Source organism: Sus scrofa, chromosome 5 (genome assembly GCF_000003025.6).
Source record: "Sus scrofa isolate TJ Tabasco breed Duroc chromosome 5, Sscrofa11.1, whole genome shotgun sequence".
Taxonomy (NCBI): Eukaryota; Metazoa; Chordata; class Mammalia; order Artiodactyla; family Suidae; genus Sus; species Sus scrofa.
In genome coordinates this window covers 18,288,256-18,304,773 of record NC_010447.5, presented here as the reverse complement: position 1 = coordinate 18,304,773, position 16,518 = coordinate 18,288,256, and the positions used below count along the sequence as shown (strand labels likewise).

General features: G+C 49.2%; 1 long non-coding RNA gene across 4 annotated transcripts in view; it reads right to left on the bottom strand.

Annotated features, from left to right (window-relative positions):
• Positions 6,029–16,518, bottom strand: part of EIF4B — a 32,275-nt gene continuing 21,785 nt past the window's right edge. Inside the window, exons 7-15 of one of the 4 annotated variants that reach the window (XR_002343952.1) lie at positions 15,851–15,988; positions 15,588–15,761; positions 13,750–13,978; positions 12,360–12,472; positions 10,576–10,789; positions 9,973–10,028; positions 8,803–8,908; positions 8,495–8,567; positions 6,029–8,106 (exon numbers count right to left, since the gene is read on the bottom strand). This is a non-coding gene — a long non-coding RNA (eukaryotic translation initiation factor 4B). Of the gene's footprint in view, positions 8,107–8,494; positions 8,568–8,802; positions 8,912–9,972; positions 10,029–10,575; positions 10,790–12,359; positions 12,473–13,749; positions 13,979–15,587; positions 15,762–15,850; positions 15,989–16,518 lie in introns of all 4 variants that reach the window. The other 3 variants (XR_002343954.1, XR_002343951.1, XR_002343953.1) reach the window with 3 other exon arrangements.

Below are 16,518 nucleotides of genomic sequence, written 5' to 3'. Positions count from 1 at the left end.
GTGGCCTTTCTCTCCTGCTATTGCAGGTATCCTGAGCCAGACCCTCTTGCTGGCTTATTTCTACTCCTGCTGCCTCCTGAGGCATAGAAACTCCCCTTGCTTGGCAGTAGGTCCCCAAACATCCTCTGACTCTTGCTCTTGTCCATGTGGGTGGCTCACTCACCCCTGTGTTGGGTGGCCAGGGAAGCAAAGCTTTGAGTCTCACCACCCTGTGGAGCACCTCTGAAGTGAGATGTAGGCGTTCCTGTCCTGGCTCAGTGGAAACAAATCTGACTAGTACCCACGAGGATGCAGGTTCGATCCCTGGCCTCACTCAGTGGGTTAGGGATTCCGTGTTGCTATGGCTGTGGTGTAGTCCAGCCCAGCAGCTACAGCTCCAATCTGACCCCTGCCTGGGAAACGCCATATGCCGCGGGTGCGGCCCTTAAAAGACACACACGCACGCACACACACACACACACACACACATGCACGCACGCACACACGTGCATGCACACACACACAAAGTGACATGGAGATAGGAGAGCGCTGAGCCCTCAGCCGGTGCTGAGAGGAAAAGCAGCTCCCTAGAGCAGGCCTGGGAAGCTCAGGCCAGACCCCCGGCACCCTCATCCTCTTGCCTGGAACTTTCTGGAGCCTGTCAGTCTCTCCCCCAGCCTGGCCCCTTCTCACTCTGAAGCCTTGGGTTTGTTTGGAGAAACCCCTCCGCCCACACTCCCCCTTCCTGGAAATAGCTGTGGTTGGATGAGCGGCTGGCAGCCCAGCCGCGGAGGAGGGGTGAGGCCCAGGGAAGGAGAGAGGGAGGGAAGGCGGGTGTGCGAGTGTGCCCAGGGGGACCTGGAGAATTGACAGTGGAAGCGAAAAGGGCCTAGGAGTAGGGGTTTGGAAGTCGCATCTGCCTCAGTTTCCCCAGATGTGACGTGGAAAAGGAAAACCCTGACAAGCACTCTCCCCAGACGGTTCGCGCCCGGGCCCAGGCCTGCGCGGGCGGCGCGCGCGTGCGTGGCGGGACCCGGCCCCGGCGTCCGCGCCCGGACGCGCGAAGACGAGATGACCCGGCCGGGAAGTGACCGCGGGCCGGCCCCACCCGCTGGTCACCTTCCCGGCCTCCAGCCTCCTGTCCGTCGCGGTCCCTCGACCCCCGGCCCCGGGCCCGCTTGCCCCCCGGCGGCCCCGCGCCCCCTGGCGACCGCCCCCGGCACTGCCCGCTGGATCGTGACGCACAGGCCGCCGCCCTCCCGCCCCGCGCGGCGCGGCCACTTACCTGCGGGGGGCGCCCGGCGGGGCGGGGGCGCGGCGGGGCGGGGCAGCAGCAGGGGGAGCCCCCGGGCCAGCCCATCCCGCCCCCGACCCGCGCCGAGCGGACGCGGAGGAGGAGGAGGAGGAGGAGGAGGAGGCGGGACGGGCGCGCGGTGCTCGCCCCCGCCGCTCCCCGTGCCCGCTGTCTCCTCCCTCCCGCGCGCTCCCCTCCCTCCTTCCCGGGCTCCAATCCCCACGTGCCGCCCGCTCCCCGCCCCTCGTCCTCCTCCTTCTCCCTCTTTTTCTCCCCACCTTCTTTGCGAAGCCACGCGCCCAAGCGCTGGGAGGAAGGAGGGATGCGGAGACGGGCAGAGACCCTCGGAGACCGGAAGAGATAGGAGTGCGGGGCGGTGTTGGGGGATTTTCACAGAGATGGGCCCGGAGAGCAGAGGGACAGGAAAATCTCAGAGTCGGGGAGCGACTAGCCCGGAGGGACCCAGGCCCCAAAACTTACGAGCCAGACAGACGCAGAAGAAAAAGTGGACCTAGGTCCGGAAGACCTGTAACCCCACAGGTCCAGAGAAGGGTACAGAGGACTGCCTTGTCCTGTCCACAGGCTTGTATTTGGGATTGGGCTTGACCCCCAAATCAGGGACTACCCGCTAGCGCCCCCTACCTACCGGGCCTTCATTAGAAAACACCAGGTGTCACTTGTGTCCCAAGTCGCTGGACACCCTTTGTGCCACGGGAGACTATTCTTCCCAAACGGCTCACAGCTGAGGACCTCCACGTCAAGTTCGACCCCCGACCCCCACCTCCTAAGCCGCTCCAGTGAGCCCATCCATCCACTGCCCTTGCTTTGGGGATCAGGCTGACTGTCATTCTTCTTCCCTAGAAGTCTATTCCTCGCATCTAATGCAAGTACCAGGCTTCCCATGGAAGTTCCTCCTGTGGTCTAGTCTCATTCACTTCTTTTGCAATGTCTGGATCTGGTACTTCTGGATCTAGGACTTCGGGAATTGAGTGAATGGGCTGTGTGGCTGGTTTGAGTTGTGCCACGCTGGAGGGGAAGGTAGAGAGAGGGAAAGGGTGTCGTTTTAGAAGCTCAATCTATTCCCATTCCCAGATTCCCCAGTGTTCTTTAACAGGGAGCATTTCCTGAAACTCACCCTCCCCACTGGATTTTCCATGATGAAAGGGGGAGGGGAGGGGGAGTAGGGGTAGGAGGATTCCGAGGAGCTGGTGCCAGGGCCTCAATGCCCAATGCCTGCTCCAGGCAGCCAGTACCGCCAGCACTAAGGCCCTCTGTCCCCTCCCTGTCTCATCTCTCAACCGAGTCCTTTCTGTGCTGGTCTAGCATTTGGCAAAAGCTGAGAAGTCTGGTTCTGATTACGAGGGAGTGGAGCACCTGATTCAATTCTGTTAGCAAGGAAGAGGCTGGAAAACTGGGGATGGTGACAATACAGGTCCCCCAGGGACTGGCATTTGGGAGAGGTGGGTGTGGCTGGCACTGGAGAGCCTTGATCCTACTGAGCTGGTGTCCAATAGGCAGTCTCAGAGGTTAGAGCAGCAGGTGTCACTGGGGTCTGGAGGGAGGGCTGGGGAATTGGAATGGAGCCTGGGAAGGAAGGGGGAGGGGGGCATTGGGAGGGGGGATAGGCAAGAGTTTGTAGGAGAACTGAGGAGAGGGACAGGGATCAGAGGCTACTGGGGAGGGGGCAGGGCTGAAGATCATTTTGTGTATTTTGGCAAGATCTGATTATGAAGGGGAAGAGTACCCTGGTGGTTCAGTGGGTTAAGGATCCACATATTGTCACTGCAGTGGCTTGGGTCACTGCTGTGGCATGGGTTCGATCCCTGGCCCAGGAACTTCCATGTAGGTGCAGCCAAAAAAAAAAAAAATCAAATACCTGATATTTTAAAAATGTTTATTTTTATTTTTTGGAGGTTCCCAGGCTAGGGGTCAAATTGGAGCTGTAGCTGCCGGCCTACGCCACAGCCACAGCAATGGGGGATCCAAGCCACATCTGTGACCACAGCTCATGGCAATGCTGGATCCTCCCTAACCCACTGAGCGAGGCCAGGGGTCGAACCTGCATCCTCATGGATACTAGTGAGATTCATTTCCGCTGAGCCACGATGGGAACTCCAAGATACCTGAGATATGAAAATTTGTTCACTTTGGAGCCTACGGCTAGCTCTTTTAACATCTCCTTCCCAGGGTTCATGCGGGTCTTTGGCGGGGTCTTGGAATGCAAGCCTAAGGGGTAGGTTCTAGTTTCTGAAGGTACCAAGGGAGAGACGGGACTTAGAGAAGAGGCCATGGATTGGATGGCAGAGCAGTAGGCAGGGCTAGAGCCTCGCGCTCGTGCTCGTATTGCTGCTCCTTGGAATTGGGAAAGGGTCATAAAATGAGTCGCTGAACTTCCAGCTCAGACCTGATGCTTGCTCTCAATGTGAAGACCGGGTTGCGGGGGAAGGAGGCTGCACAGGAGGGAAGCTGATGAGGAAGGTTGAGAGTGAAAAAATGCAGGAGGTGGCTTGGAGGGCATGAAATAATAGTGGGTGGCACGTGGGGCCGGCCAGACCTCCTGACTACGAGCTCAGAGCAGAGGGACCTTTAGAAAGGAAGGGGAGGAGTTCCCGTTGTGGCTCAGCAGTAACAGCCTAACCCATGAGGATGTGAGTTGGATCCCTGGCCTCGCTTAGTGGGTTAAGGATGCAGCGTTGCCATGAGCTGTGGTGTAAGTGGCAGACACGGCTCGGATCTGGAGTGGCTGTGGCTGGGCCTGGCAGCTACAGCGTCCATTCGACCCCTATCCTGGGAACTTCCATGTGCCACGGGTGTGGCCCAAAAAGAAAAAAAAAAAAAAAAAAAAGAAGCGGGAAAAGGAGGGAAACCGGGAGGGTGTCAGTGAAGGTGAAACTGGAGTTGAGGAACACCCCCTGCCCCTCCCTGCCCCCTGATGCTCCCAGCAAGGTTTTCTTACCTTGACTATGCAGAGGGGAGCCCATCTTGGCATGGACGGCTCAACCTCCTCTTTCCTGGTCGGGGGTGATCCCATGCCTGTGACCTTGTGTGCGCAGATCCTTGGGGTGGGGGACTCCAGGAGGAAGGCATTGAGGGTGTGCACTGTTCTGGCTGGAAGAGGTCCGGGGAACTTCAGGGGAGGGTTTGGGCTCTGGGAACCAGGAAGAGTAGGGGGAAGGGGCAGAGCTGCCTCCAGAGGCGGATCTCCTGGCTGAGGACAGAGGGTATATTGTCCAACCGGGAGGTTGCTGCAGCTGGGCGGGGAGCAGCACAGCTTGCCTCTTCCAAAGCTTCGTTTTGGTGAGGCTGGCGGGTGAGAGAAGGCGAGTCCCCCCATCACGCTTGTGGCCCTGGGGGCTATGATGGTTGCTGAGAAACACGGCTTTATTTGAGAAATAATACTTCCCAGGAGCAGATGGGTAGCTCTCCCACTTTCTGAGAAACCAGATGCTGTGAGCTTGCGTTGCACTGAGGTGACGCCCTCAGCACCGACTGGGACCCTCACTGCCTTGGGATCCAGAGCCTAGTGTTCGATTCTGTTTAGGACAAACTAGGCCATGTGGACTGGAATTCCCATGGACCTAAGCAGATTCACGTTGACGCCATACCTGCACGATTCTGGGCCCTCAACACCCCCGGTAGGTTGACGGAGCTGACCCGTCCTGGGATCTGTTTCCACAGTTGTGCTTCTGAGATGCCATGCGTTCTATTGCCTCCCTTTCCCTTGAATTTAAGACGACCCTGTGGGAACATGATACAGGGGAGTTCCTTCCTGCCCGCTCTTTGTGCCAAGAGCCAAAGTGAACCTCTTTCCAGTCAGCTTTTCACCCGTGCATCATTTACCCAGACCTCAGTGCTACTCAGCGAGGGGAGCGGCTCCAAGGCAAGGCTTGGAGAGTGTGACAGGCCGATTCCTGTGGTGGAGCTGCGTAAGCAAGCACCGGCTTGAGGGAAAAGCTTTCGGATCATCACAAGCGCACCAAGCCAGTTACCTTTCAACTCTGGGAATCAACGCAGCAGCAATAAACTACAAGAGCAGCTGCTGCTGCAGTTGGACCAGGAAAGCTTGTGTAACTGCTCCTGTCTCCCTGCATCTCCCCAGTCCCCAACACCCCCCTACACACACTTCCTCTTGGCTCCGAGTCCCCAAAATTGTCAACTGAGGTTTCCGTGGCTTCCCATGCTCCACCCCCTTGTGACCTTAAGGATTCTCTGCCACTGTTCTAACCTCTTTCCTGCCTCCCAACAATGAACAGTCTGTCCCTGGCTGTTTGGAAAATTCCCACTGTCGGAACGATGATGAAGAGAAAAGTGGCGTCAGCTGTAACCCAGACCACCCCTTTACAAGGCTAACTCCAGTCCGCCCGTGCCATGCAGCCTGGGAAAGCAGACACAGGACCTCTCCAGACTTAAGGACGGAGGCTTATGCAGACACCTCCACGACAGGATTTATCCTTAGAGCTCTCACTTCATTTTAAGATTAAAATTAAGAGTACAGGGAAACAAAGTGCAGATAGTCTCAATTAATATTGAAGGTTAACACCAGGCAAAAACAGAGGGGAGCTGATGCAATTCCCAGTTTTGGGGCCTCCGTAAACAGGTCTCTCTTGTAACCCCACCCTCCACTTGCATGAACCAGCATTTCTGAGGGAACTTCAGAGATGGGTGTGTGCGCACAGGTATGAACGACAGGCTGTTAACAGGGAGTCAAGTAAAAATCACACAATGTGTGTTCATCAAAAGATTTCAGCATTAAAATGAACTTTAAAGATCAGATTTATTTGGAGAAAACAAAAAAACCCCACAACCCAAAGGATGGGATTTTACATCTCAAGACATCTCCCAGGTATTAAGTCTACAGATTACAAATCATTTTCATAGAAGATATTTTTGTACAAATTTTACATGTATTGAGAAGCGGGTCATAAATCCCTGTTTGTTCTGACAGGGTGGCAGGGTAAAGGAATGGGAAAAAAACCAGCTTTTTTGGATACAACTATTTGGAAGGAGTTGACATGAAGAGGGCAAACCCTATCTTTTCATCATCTATAGCAAATGGTTTAAAAAAATACCCTTTCAACCTGGGGTATCTCTAAAAGCCACTTCCTAGCTACTAGCCAATCCGAGCCAATTCTTCGGTTACTCCGTTTGGTATGTCTCTTCCATCCACTGCTAAGTGACTCCTTCCGCCCACTGCTGCAGCACTCATGAGCAACATGCCTGCACAGCTGGACAGGATCTGACCTGAGGACTGATGGGACAAGGGCTTGCAAACAAGAGACCAAGGTGTCTTTTCTCCATAGGTACCGACACTGCCTTAAGGACACCATCTACTGAGCGGACAGCACAAAGGTGCTCAGAAGAGGCGGGCTAAGCTACTGTGTTGCAAGAGAAGCCAGGACCTTGTTAAATCCTTCTCACCATTATCATTTCTTCTCTCAAGGGACGCTAAAAAAGCCAAACACCCCCACCCCACATTGCTCTAGGCCACATTATAAATCCAAACATTGGAGTGGGATTTCAGGAGAGAGGAAACTTGCTTAGAAAAAAATAGCTCTCCCCCCCCCCCCGCCCCCACCAATCAAGGTTTTAAGAAAGGCTCCCAATTCAACCACCTCCCTGACTACCTAAGACCGGTACTTATCAAGTTCTCTGAAGTGGAAAAGGGATCCAAGAAGCAAGAGCAGGAATGGATGGGGGAAGGAGGGAGAGTCAAGACACGAAGGAGCCAAGATTCGCTTTGCGAAAAAGAAAAGCAGAGCTTCCTCATTGGCCAGCTCCCTGGCGCTGTGGAGAAGGCCGAGGCAATCGGGCTGTGGCTTAAGAAGCTGCCTTTGGGAAGGTAACAGGACAGAGCAGCATGAGGAACGTAAGATGCCAAGAACCTACATTTTTAAAGCTTCAAGATTTTAACAGAATGTGAATATATGTGAAGTCTTAGAAGGGATAGTGTTTAAGAAAGGGCGAAATCAGGACGCATAAACGATTGGGAAGTCCCACCACCCCTAAGTGCTTCCTGCTCCAGAAGTAAAGCATTCATGTGTTTATTGGAGGTCATACCATTTTCCCAATTACTGGTGAAAAATAATTCATCAAATCCCCAAAGCTTTTCAAACCACGATTTTCCCCTTTATTTTGGTCACCACAGTCCTATTTTTCAGTGGCCTGTAGATTCACTTCTACCTACCCCCCTAGGGGGTACAAATGAAGACACTCCCCCTAGGCTGGCCCCAGTAACTCAAGAATTAAGAGGAGGGGCTGGCAGCCTCCTGGAGACTAAAACAACACCAGAGACTAAACCTACCTTGCCAAGGATGGAGTATTTATTCAGATGTTTGAGAATTCATGTATGCCACAATAGGATATAAGAATTAAAGGCAGAAACCTCATAGTCTTCCTTGTACCTGCCCTACTGCCCAGATTCCAGACGTTGCATCACTATTACTGCCATTCTGCTAAACAGAGGCCCCTAGGCACTAATCACACAGGCAACTGCATGTGTCATAAAACTGCACAACTTTCCCATTAAAAGCTGTACATCTCTACACTGGTGATACTCCAGTTAGTTCAATACTTTAAAGGCTGCAGCAGCATGCAAAAGAATTTCATTTCATTTTGTTTTGTTTTTTTAAAAAAAAGTTAAGAAAGGTCTCCAGGAGATGGTGAGTTTTATTTTGTCTTGTCTGGATAGAGGTTTGATTTGCTCTCGAATGTTCCAGGGTGGAGAGAGACTAGGAGAAAGCACACAACGCAGAGGTCTATTCGGTGTAATCTCCCTCATTTTCATCTTCACCATCAATGGAGAGAGCAGCATACTTGCTTGCAGAACTGAACTTCTGTAACAGACAAGAGCAATAAGGTAACACAGGCCTTGAATTGGCACATCAGAAACCAAGGAACAGGATACGGACACTTGGGCAGATGGGAGGTAGTTGTCCAGACCACACCCACTTGCTTGCTCACGAGCCTTTTCCACAGGAGTAGCAAGGGAGAGCTGGTCAGAGCCTGCATGTTCTTAGGGAAGACAGACACCACCTTTATCTTAAAGAAGGGGTCAGAGTAGTGAAAGGCAGAATTTAACAAAAATGCTCAACGAAGCTCCTTCACTATTTCAGGCAAGCAGCAACGCCTACTTCCAACCACTCCTTCTGCAGCCCCCAGTGCACAGGATTTCCGTGGCCAAAGTGAGCTAAGAGAAGTTGAGGGCAAATCTTTGACACTCACAGAGGCTGGATTTTCTTCAGCTTTCTTTGGCTCAGGTGCAGATCTGGAGTCTTGATCCTTTCTGCCATCTTTCCTGCAGAGACGTGAGCAACTTTAGGGGAGGACTCTCCCAACACCCACCGGCAGTTCTGAGGTGCTGAACAGGCACCTCCAGCCAGAAGTCCTTGCTATCAGACATTCTGGAACTTCTAGATTCACCGTGGGAGATCTGGCAACGCTTGGAGAACCAAGAAGTTCTTAATTACAAAGACATGGGTATCTAGCATCAGAAGAAGGATTACAAACGATGAGAGTGAGAAGACACGTACCTATCTGACTCCTTCCAGTGGTCTCTGCTGCCTCCGTCTCCTGGACCACGGCTGGAGTTCCCACTTTGGCCTTTTGGGACACTCACTCCATCTACTTTATTTTCATCTGCTTGAGGAAAAATAAATGGAAGTTAAAAAAAAAAAAAAAAAAGCAAATAAAATAAACACTCTCCCCCTGCCAGGTTTCCCTTAAGCTGAAGAGAAGTATGCCCGTATCAACTGGGGGAAATGAAAGCTGCCCCCAGTCCGGGCTTCCTTCCTGAGCCCTTCTTCCCACGTCCTCTATATTAGACACACACACACACCACAGCAAGAGCCACTGAAAAGGTCCACCCTGGGCTTCCACCATCATGAAAAGCAAAGTAGAAATAAGGACTATGACGCAGTGTAGTGACCTTGGCCTTGCAGATGGTGACATTTCTAATCTGGACTGAGCACGTTAATTTCCTTCCGATTCCTTTTTTTCCCCCTTTCAAAGAAATGTTTTGCCAGGAAAGGGCAGGGCTCTATGCTTCCTCCAAAGAGGCCACTCCTGCCCTCTACTGGCAGGAAAAGGCAGACAAAGAACCTTTAACACCCAAAATGGGTGCAAAATGCAAGGAAGTTCAATACTGTGTATCCTCACTCCCCCTTTAAAAAAAAAACAAGGAGTTCCAGTGGTGGCACAGTGGTTAACGAATCTGACTAGGAACCATGAGGTTGCAGGTTCGATCCCTGGCCTTGCTCAGTGGGTTAACGATCCGGCGTTGCCGTGAGCTGTGGTGTAGGTCGCAGACGCGGCTGGGATCCCGTGTTGCTGTGGCTCTGGTGTAGGCCGGTGGCTACAGCTCCGATTCAACCCCTAGCCTGGGAACCTCCATATGCCGCAGGAGCGACCCAAGAAATAGCAAAAAGACCAAAAAAAAAGAACAAGACAAAACACGGCAGCAATTGCGGCATCATGGAAGTTCCTGGGCTAGGGGCTGAACTGGAGCTACAGCTGCCAGCCTACATGCCACAGCCACACTGGATCCTAAACCCACTGAGCGAGGCCAGGGACTGAACCTCCCATCCTCACAGAAACTCTGTTGGGTTCTCAAGCTGCTGAGCCACAATGGGAACTCTCATAGAAACTTTCTTCTTTAGGCCTCTACCTCGGTGAATAACCTATTCCCTTTTAAAAGGTCTTACCTTTCCTTGCTGGTCCTTCCTCAGATGGGTGAGATGGAACTACTTTCCCTCCACCACTAGAAGAAAACACGTAATCACATTCATCAGTTTTCTTCAGGGAAAGAACAGATAAGAAACTTCTAATCATTCCTCAAGTAAGTTTTACAAAGAACCATACATACTTAACACTGTGGAAACATTAAAATATGGGAAAGACAACAATGAAAGCAATTATTGTTAACCTGACCAAGTGCCAAGTCCTTTAAACATCACGGTCATGCCAGATTAATCTTATCTACTTTATAAATGAGAATCCTAAGACTTAGGAAAGTGAAGTGACCCCCAAGGCCACACTGCCAAAATGTGGCATTGGCGGACTCTGATTTACAGTGTTTGTAGACTGAGTCGCCAAAATGATGTCAACCAGCTATTAAAACTCCAGAAAACTGAATAACTGGCTCTTATGAACTAGCTCCAGCACATCTCAGAATGTGAACTATGAGAGCAAAGACGGCAGAGCTTGTCAGATGCCACACGGCCAGCACCCCCCAGGGTCTTTCCACCACGATTTCAGTGCTGAAGAGTCTATAGCCAACCAACTGCCACATTTCCAAGCTGACTCACCTTGTAGGGGACTGCTGCTCTGTGTCTGAGCTCTGAGATCGAGCAGGAGGGTTAGAACTTCGCTTCACCCAAGCATTCTCCTTTGGTGGAGGGGCTGGCATTACCTTTAGAGGCTGTTCAGGTTTGGGAGGCTTAGAAGTTGGAGACTGACAGTCTTCCTCTTTATTGGATGTTTCATTTTCTAGAGACTTCTCACTCTCTCTTCTTCGTGCATCTGTGAAGTCAGAATGAGAAGGTCAAAGCACCAGGAAAAAGGGCTTATTGTATAAAAACTTATTAGGACCTCAGCAGAGTGGAAAATGGTCCACATTCGAGTTTATTGCTTTCCATCGTTATTCTTTTTTTTTTTTTTTTTGGCTTTTTAGAGCCGCACCCTCGGCATATGGAGGTTCCCACACTAGGGGTCTAACTGGAGCTGTAGCTGCCGGTCTACACCACAGCCACAGCAATGCCAGCTCCTTAACCCAATGAGTGAGGCCAGGGATGGAACCCGCAACCTCATGGTTCCTAGTTGGCTTCATTTCTGCTGTGCCGTGATGGGAACTCCTCCATCATTATTCTTAAATACAGACCTGAATTTGGCTCCCAACAGATAAAAATCATCCCCAAACTAGTGGTTTCCAAAAGTCCTCCGGAGAAAATGTTTTACCCATGCAAGAAAAATAGGAAAAATAATGACTCTCCAAGTATAGCCATCTGACCTTTCCTAAGAATGACTATTCTTTATTTTAGGATGATAAACTTTCTATATTCTCAGTGTTTTAAGTGTTGGGACTTGGAGAAAGACACATATATGTGTGTGAAAGGGGCCTACAATGAAACTTTAAACTCTAGGTGAACTACCAGATCACATGCACACATACACCCATAACAAAAAGTGCAACAATAACAAAAAGTGTAACAATCACATTTACCAAAAATAGAACATAAGCATTTTTAAAAAAAGGTACCCAACGTCTCCTTCAAATTAGAAACTTGTTTTTTATCACATTCTTACTACATTTTAAGTGCAAGCTCTTTACAAGGAGGTATACAAACCAACCCATCACACTCCTTCCTGGCTACAGAAAAGCATTACCATCCTTCTACTAGCAAGAGGTTATTTTAGCATTAATAGTCTCCAGAAAATTTCTACAATACTTGGATAGATTTCCAGATCACTTCAGCCGTGAGCCTTCTTTTCTTTTCTTTTTATGTTTCTCACAATGGGAACTCCTGAGCCTTATTTTCAAATGCTTCTTAAAAAGAAGTCAATTTAGAAGTGACCTCTATCTTGGAGTTCCCGTGGTGGCGCAGTGGTTAAAGAATCCGACTAGGAACCATGAGGTTGCGGGTTCGGTCCCTGCCCTTGCTCAGTGGGTTAAGGATCCGGCGTTGCCGTGAGCTGTGGTGTAGGTCGCAGACATGGTTTGGATCCCGAGTTGCTGTGGCTCTGGCGTAGGCCAGCAGCTACATCTCTGATTGGACCCCTAGCCTGGGAACCTCCATATGCCATGGAGAGCGGCCCTAGAAAGGCAAAAAGAACAACAACAAAAAAGAACAAAACCCCAAGATGTCAAGACCTAAGATGAAGGGGCAAACCCAAGTATATTCTTGAATGGAAGATTATTAAACGGATCATTTAAATCCTTCTTATCTCAGATTTTTCAGAGCAGAAGATGTGAAAGTTAGATCAATCCCTGCTAACCCAAATAAAGAGTCCATGACTAAACTCCATACTCCAAAGTCTCTGCATAACCCACCTACAGACAGATTATGGAAAAGGGCAACAACATGATACCCACCCTGGTCTGACTTACTTCGGCCAGATGCGGCTGAGGTCCCAGTCTGTGATGATTCACTCCCTGTCCTTGACCGTTCTCGTTCCTGAGTTTCTTCACTTCGCCAGCTTGGGTGTCTGCATAAAACAGATTTAACAAAACACATTATGTCCAGCTCAGTGAAGGCCACCTTGGACCCATGCTGACTGCTCGAGAACTATCACTTATGAGCATCAACTAGGGTTAAGACAATTCTGCAAGTCATTCAAAACTAGGCCTGGCTTTCTAGAACATTATTATAGGAGACTTCTACCCTATTGGATTCAGTGCCACCTTTTAATAATAAACATTCCTTAACTACCCTGAAATAACACTTAGATAATATAACCAACATACACACAAATAAAAGAACTAGAAAATAATTTACAGCCTACACTTAGTATCAGTGAAAACATTCTTTCTACTCCACCCCCAATAACTTGAAAAGAGGTAAATCCATTCACCTCCTCATCATGGTGGGGTTTTACTCTATATACTATAAAAAGGCTTGGCAATTTTTTTTTTTTTTTTTTTTTGTCTTTTGTCTTTTTGTCTTTTTTGTTGTTGTTGTTGTTGTTATTTCTTGGGCCGCTCCCACGGCATATGGAGGTTCCCAGGCTAGGGGTCCAATCGGAGCTGTAGCCACCGGCCTACGCCAGAGCCACAGCAACGCAGGATCCGAGCCGCGTCTGCAACCTACACCACAGCTCACGGCAACGCCGGATCGTTAACCCACTGAGCGAGGGCAGGGACCGAACCCGCAACCTCATGGTTCCTAGTCGGATTCGTTAACCACTGCGCCACGACGGGAACTCCCAATTTTTTTTTCTTAAAGGACCAGAAAAACTATAAAAACAGGTCCAGGGAGTTTTCTTCATGGCTCAGCAGTTAAAGAACCCAACTAGAATCCATGAGGATGTGGGTTTGATCCCTGGCCTTGCTCAGTGGGTTAAGGATCCGGCGTGGCTGTGAGCTGTGGTGTAGGCTGGCAGCTGCAGCTCTGATTTGACCCCTAGCCTGGGAACCTCCATATGCTACAGGTGCAGCCCTGAAAGAGCAAAAAACAAACAAACCAACCCAAATAAACAAAAAACCAACAAAAACAGGTCCAGGCCACATTCTATGGACTCTTGTATTAAAGTACCACCAATTCATACCTAATGCAGGTTAAGCCTAGAGGGCCTTTTGAAAATTGTGAAGGACCTCTTCACTGGGTGAAGCTGTCCCACCCAGAGACCACCTAGCAGCGCCAGCCCACACACACTAAATGCTAGTAGATGACAACCAGTAACAGCCACACACATTTCTCAAGATGCCCCCGGGGATGTAATGTCCCCACTTGAGAATCACTGGATTCATGGCTGGGAAACCTCACCTCTCCCGAGGCCGCCGTTCTAGTTTTGGCTCATCCAGCTGACGCTGCAACTTCTCCTGCTCCTTCTGTAGCCGCTCTTCTACTTCTCGTTCTCTAGCAGCTGTGTCAACAGGCTTTGCCCCTCCAAAGATAGAGGCTGCTCGACTGGACTGGGAGGTGCTAGCAGAGGAATCATCTTCCTTAGGAGTACTCCGAGGCTTTAGGTTCAGTTTGGGTCTTTGGGGGGGACCTGAGTTAAATAAAACTCTAAGTAATAGCTTTTCAAAAATCATCAGAAGCCAATAGCTGAACGCCAGATTTCCAGACATGGCTTTTATGAAATGCTTTTTGGGATTCAGATCAGCTAGCCAATTCAGCAAAGGTAAGAAGGGAGAGCATTTGAAAATGGGTGGCCCAAAGAATCAAGTCCAAGTATCATGATGCAGTTCGAGACTGAGGCAAAGACTTTAGTGGTAAATAAATCATTTAACGTGATTACTATTATCTGGGGGGAAATTTTTGACTCTGATAAACTACTGGATGAAAAGTATTGCGTTTAAAAACACGGTCTCGGAGATCCCGTTGTGGTGTGGTGGAAACGAATCTGACTAGTATCTATGAGAATGCATGTTCAATCCCTGGCCTCACTCAGTGGGTGGGGGAATCCAGTGTTGCTGTGAGCTGTGGTGTAGGTGGCAGACCCGCCCCAGAGCCCGCATTGCTGTGGCTGTGGCCCAGGCCAGTGGCTATACCTCCTATTTGACCCCTGGCCTGGAAACCTCGGTATGCTCCAAGTGCGGCCCTAAAATAAAGAACAAAGACAAAAAACCAAAAAACAGAAACACCTGGAGTTCCCTTGTAGCTCAGTGGGTTAAGGATCTAGTGTGGTCACTGCGGAGGCCTGGATTGCTGCTATGGCATAGGTTTAATTCCTGGTCCAGGACCTTCCATATGCCCAACAAGCAGCCAAAACCAACAACAAAACTGGAAACATTAACTTTGAGGGAGGAGGAAAAACTTAACTGCATAATTTCAATACTGCTCTGATGACTTCTGCCACCTCGCTGTGTTTTATTAGTTGTCTATGTCTCCCTTCCTTAACGTAGGGGATTAAAGGAGTTGATGTTTATCAAGTACCTGGCACAATGTCAGGGCAAAGACAGGGATATTAGAAGCCCAGGTCTACTGTCTAGGTCTAATTAAGGATAAAAAATTATGAGCCCAGTTACTTTACTTCTTCATGGCTAACAATTATTTGGTATAACGGCATGGAAAGAAGCAACATGTTTAGCCTACAGTCCCAACCAGTTACTGGCTAGGAGACACATTTGAGGCTTGTTTCCTTCTCTTGAAAAATGGGGCTAACATTGCTTATTTTAAGTGAGATCATACTGTAAGAATGCCTGGCAAATGTTTTTTCCTTTGTTTATTCAATTATTATAATTATTCTTTTGCCTTCCCACAGCATATGGAGTTCCTGGGTCAGGGATCAGATCCGAGCTGCAACTGTGGCCTATGCCACAGCTGTTGGCAGCACCGAATACTCTGACCCACTGCGCCAGGCCGGGGATGTGAATCTGCGTCCTGGCACTACAGAATGTTCCTGAACCCACTGTGCCACAGTGGGAACATTTAATTACATTTTAACTGAAAAATCTATATACTAAGATAGGTTAGAACTAACCTTTGTTTTATTTGCATTGTCATTTTTAATCTAACGCTCTATTTTGTCCTGATGTCTCATTTACTATGTGTAGATTCTATTTGTGCCCATTTGAGGGGTTTGAAACAACAAAAAAAATTTTCAACCGGTTTCTCTAGGGATAAGACCTATTAAATAAGAAAAAGAAAATGGTTACCTCTATCATCACGCCGATAATCGTCCCGAGAATAATCATCTCTGGAGCTCCATGACCGGTCATCTCGTCTGTCATATCTGTCTTCATAGCGGTCCCCGCCTCCTCTGTAGTCGTCGTCCCTACGGTACCCACTACCAAACGCTCTTCTGCCACTGCCTATCCTGGAATCGTAGCCTGTAAATATACCCCAAATTGTAATCATCACATTAGGAAGGAAGGAGTTCTTAATATAAAGCAATTTAACTTGATTGTTTTCTAACAACCTCTATCATAGTCTCTGCTGCCTCGGTCATCATAACGATCTCGGCCCCCATATCGATCCATGTCCCGGCGCGGCCCATCACGGTAACTGTCCCGATACCCATCACGGTATCGGTCAGAGTCATAACGATCTCGATACTCTAGAAGGAGAAGAGACAGGTGACATCATTCCTTTTTTGACACTGGAAAGAGGACAGCTCATTAGGTCAGTTTGGTTTCTTGAGTTCATGTTCACTGCTGTGTCTGCTTTTATCTAAACACACGCACATATTATATCCAAGGCAGAAGAATTTGTATTGAATTAAAGTTTTCTTGAATTAAAGTATTTCTTTAAAAAACGTTCTCTGGTGACTCAATAAATGTTGCTGGGCCAACAGTTTAGGAGGGAGTCAGAGAGAAAAGTCTCCATAGTAGCCCCCCCTTATCTGTGGTTTCACTTTCCAAAGTTTCAGTTACTTATGGTCAACCACAGCCCAAAAATTTTAAACGGAAACTTTCAGAAATAACTAATTTCTAAGTTTTAAACAGTGTGCTGTTCTGTGTAGCATGATGAAATCTCACGCCATTTCACTCCGACCAGCCCAGAACATGAATCATCTCTTTGTCCAGTGTATCCACTGTATAGTAAGATATTTTGAGAGAGGTCACATTCATATAACTTTTATCATAA